Below are 4495 nucleotides of genomic sequence, written 5' to 3' on the forward strand. Positions count from 1 at the left end.
CAGTTGGCTAAAGGATCCATTCCCTGAGGAGATTGCCTGCTCTGGCTGGCTGTTAAGCAACATGTTCCCTGTTGTTATCCAGGAGCCTCTGCTCTCTGGTCCTTGTGTAGGGCAGATAGGCATCACAGCCAGCCCCTGCTTACCATTTTCCTGCTAGCCTCACCCCTGCCTTATCCTACAGTGGCCTCTTCACCTGCTCAGATTCCTCATGGGGTCTGTGCATCCTCTTCAAAGCTTTTCTCTTTCCACTCAGGCAGAGTGAAAAGACTGCAGAGTGAAAAGTATTGCTACTCTCTTTTCCAGAAGCAGAATGGGTTTGTAGAAAAGCCTGGAAACTTCAGGCAAGGGACAAATTGAATCTTGTCTATCTTGTCAGGCGCTATGGTTTAAATGTTTCCCAGAGTTCATGTGCTGGAAACTGAATTCCCAGTGCTAGACGTCGACAGCATTTAAAAGGTGGGACTGTTGGGAGATGACTGGGCAGAGCCCTCACTGATGGACCAAACCCTTTGTCATTAGTAGGTAGTGGGAGGAGAGGCTCCATCAAGAAAGCATCCTGGTTCTGTGTTGCTGTGCACGGCTGCTGCCATGTTTTGGGGCAGCCCAAGGACCTCACCAGATGCCAAGCAGTTTCCACAGTCGTGAGCTAAATAGACCTTTCCTGTATTTGTTGCCCAGTTTCGACATGTTGAGGACCATCTAGTGACAGTGCTGGCACCAAATAACAGCTTCTTGATGAATATTACAGAATGGGGTGAAAAGTAAAAATTCGAAGCTCTCTGACTAGACTATTGCCATTCAATTTGTTTTGTTTGTGTCTGGCACAATATTAGGAAAGATGGGCACTGGAGGTTACAGCTGGGCCCGTGTAGAAGCAGAGCGTGAGGAGAAGTAGAAGCCAACAGGGGCTTCCAAAAATGCTCCTGGGTTGGGGAAAAAGCTCAGTGATAGGGCTGTAGCTTGCCTAATGCTGCATTCTACTTCCAGAACTGCTGCTGTACAAAGTATCTTCCATCTTTGGTTTATTTGTTTTATTTATTTTATTACAGCTGAGAGAGAGCGGGCAAGAGAGGGAGGGAGGGAGAGAGGGTGAGCATGTGCGTGAGAGAGAGTTTATACGCCATGGTGCATATGTGCCGGTGAGAACTTGCAGGAGTTCACTTCTCCCTCACCGTCCAGGTCCTGGGATCTAATGCAGGTTGAGGCTAAGGTGGCAAATGTTTTTTATCTGATGAGCCATCCTCTTACCAGCCACATCCTGGGTTAAGATGACCTTACAGTCACTAGCCCAATATGTTCAGCAGTGGGTTGGTTGAGGAGTAGAGCACATCAAACAATGGCGTTTATTAATGCTGACTCTCCTTATCAAGAAACAGGTGAGTATCTGTGATGTGAATGACCATGTGCCTCCCGTGTGACTAACACATTCTGATCAAGGACTTACCACGTGGCAGACAGTGCTCAGCAGGTTAATGAGCTCTTCCTTCAGGAAATATATTCTTATACATTGCCTAATAGCATCAGCAACCCATTTTATAGATGAACAGAATGAGGCTCAGAGGGAGCTACACACTGTATTCTCTTAAAGTAGCAAGGGCAAGACTAGGGTTTGGTCTGACGAGCCTCACTTCAAAGGCTCAGTTTTGGTGAGGCCCTTACTTCTTCCTGTGACAAGCACCGTGCCGGCAGTCTGAAACATAATCTCCATCTCTGAGCTCACCTGTATCTATTCCACCCTCATCTTGTACAACCACGAGGTGACGGCCATGGACGATAATATTAATGTCCTCATTAAAGCAGTTGGTATCAGTGTTGTACCTTTCTGGCCTGGCTTGTTTACAAAGTCCCTGACTAATGTCAACACTGGAGCGTCATCTGCAATGTAGGGGCTGGTGGGCCTGCTCCAGCAGCTGGAGCCACACCAGCAGGTCCTGCCCTCTCCACCGCTGCTGCCCCAGCTGAGGAGAAGAAAGGGGAAGCAGAGAAGGAAGAATCTGAGGAGTCTGATGATGACATGGGCTTTGGTCTTTTTGATTAAACCTCTTTAGTTAACACGTCCAATAAAAGGTTGAACCCATTTAAAAAAGAAGAGTTTATTTTATTTCTGTGGAGTCCAGGGCCTATCACAGAGCAAGGGGCTCTGCTTGGCCATCCATTCACTTGTAAAATACTGTGTGCCATTGGGAATATATATGCAGACATCTGGGGACACATGGCTTAGAGTTAAATGTCTTTTCTGCTAGACCTCCTGAATGCTGGATTTAAAGGCATATGCCACCATCCAGGACTCATATCCTGCTTTTAAGAAACAGAAAAGAACATTATAAGAAGTTAACAGTCATTGTGTAGAAGGAGGGACCTCTTGTTCATCCCAGCCACCCGGCTAGCTTAGCCCCGATATAACCACACAGAAACTGTATTAATTAAATCACTGCTTGGCCAGTTTAGCTCTAACTTCGTATTGGCTAACTCTTACATCTTAATTTAACCCATTTCTATTAATCTGTGTGTCACCATGAGGTCGTGGCCTACCAGCAAAGTTCTAGCACGTCTATCTCCAGTGGTGGGCTCATGGCATCTCCCAACTCTGCCCTTCTTCCTCCCAGCATTCAGTTCCGTCTTCTCCACCTGCCTAAGTTCTGCCCTATCAACAGGCCAAGGCAGTTTCTTTATTCATTAATGCTAATCACAGCACACAGAAGGGACTCCCACATCACCTCCCCCTTTTCTGTTTAAATGAAAAGGAAGGCTTTAACTTTAACATAGTAAAATTACATATTACAAAACAGGTATCAAGCAAGAATTTCAGTTACAATATTTATATCTACTTTATCTTTTATCATAACTAAGAAAAGCTATAGCTATAACTATAAATTCTCCAACTCCACCAAAGACTTCAGAAGGATATAATATTACCTAAGTAAACAGGAAGTACATTGTAAACAACTTCCAAAACTCTAGAATTGACAGAGACATCTTGTTACCTGGACAGTCACCCAAGAGTTAGCCAATAAGAAGTATAGCTAATGGGCTAAGCAGTGATTTAATTAATACAGTTTCTGTGTGATTATTTCGGGGCTAAGCTAGCCGGGCAGTCAGGATGAACAAGCGGCCCCTCCTCCTACAATATTGGTCCAAAATGTTTATTTTGCTTTTTCATCTGTGCTAGGGTGATGCACTGTATTAAACACTTATGGTTTTATTCACATAGGTTTGATTACAGGAACTAATAAAGTATCCTGAACACTGACAAGGAAACCAAAAGAGCTTACACATTTCAAGTTCCTCTATCAAAATGTCAGAGGGTGTACTTTTTTAATTTTAATTTTAAAAAATGTTTTGAGATTTATTTTTGGGTGCAACAGAGTCCCAGACTTAATAGGTTCCAAGGCCTTAGCATAACTGAGAGAAGTGATGTTCAGGCTGCAAAACTGAGCAGGTAGACAGCACCACCTGCCAACACTACAACAAAGGCCCAGTCCATCGGAGACCATAGTTCTGGGAAAGTCTCTAGATGCACTAACCTTGCTTTCTGACTCCTGTAGTTCCACTTCTGGCTAGCTGTTCTCATTAACTGAGGTATGCCAGCCCAGGACATGGTTTTTGTATTTAAAAGCTCACCATGAGAAAGGTTTAGTACTACACTGGGATCCTGAACACCCAATGTGATCACTGCCCAGCTAATAAAGACTTTTTATTGGCTTAAACCCATGTCTGAACAGTTGTCCCTGGTGAATACCCCACAACAATGAGTATGTGTGTTTTGTATACATGTATACATGTGTGTCTGGTGCTCAATGATATCAGAAGAGGGTATCAAATGCCCTGGAACTGGAGTTATCTGTGGTTATGAGCCACTATGTGGGTGCTGGGAACCAAACCCAGGTCCTCTACAAGAGCAGCAAGTGCTTTTAACCCCTGAGCTATCTCTTCAGCTCCATATTACTGATATTGTTATTATTGTTGTTGTATTTTCAATATTTGAGGCAAGGTTTCTCTATGTTCCCCTTAGAACTCACTATGTAGAGCAGGCTAGTCTCCAGCACAGAGACAGGCCTACCTCTGCCTCCTGAGTGCAGGAACCAAAGGCATGAACCGCTAGGTCCAGTTATTATTATTATTATTATTATTATTATTATCATCATCATTATTATTATTTTATTTTGGAGACAAGGTCTCACCGTTGCCCAGGCTAACTTGGAACTCATGACAGTTCTCCTTCCTCAGCTTCCCAAATGCTAGGATTACAGATGTGTCCCACTCTTGAGTGGAAGAGATCAATAACCCTTCTCTGTATGATTCGTGTACAAAGATAACAAGTAATGTGACATGTTCTTACATGTTAGGCACTGATAGAGGAGTGTGTGAAGGCTGTTAGGGGCAGGGGAATCTGGAGCAGAGGAGCAGAGTGGCCAGGCATGAAGCAGGAGGGAGGCATTTAAGTGAACCCCTGAGGACGCAGCAGGCAGGCCCTTGGCGATGCTCTCATTAGCCT

General features: G+C 44.4%; 1 pseudogene; it reads left to right on the plus strand.

The window, feature by feature from the left end:
- The first annotated feature begins 1336 nt into the window (after window positions 1-1336).
- Window positions 1337-2038, plus strand: LOC119802246 (annotated as a pseudogene).
- The last annotated feature ends 2457 nt before the right edge of the window (window positions 2039-4495 follow it).

This window comes from Arvicola amphibius, chromosome 1 (assembly GCF_903992535.2).
Source record: "Arvicola amphibius chromosome 1, mArvAmp1.2, whole genome shotgun sequence".
Taxonomy (NCBI): Eukaryota; Metazoa; Chordata; class Mammalia; order Rodentia; family Cricetidae; genus Arvicola; species Arvicola amphibius.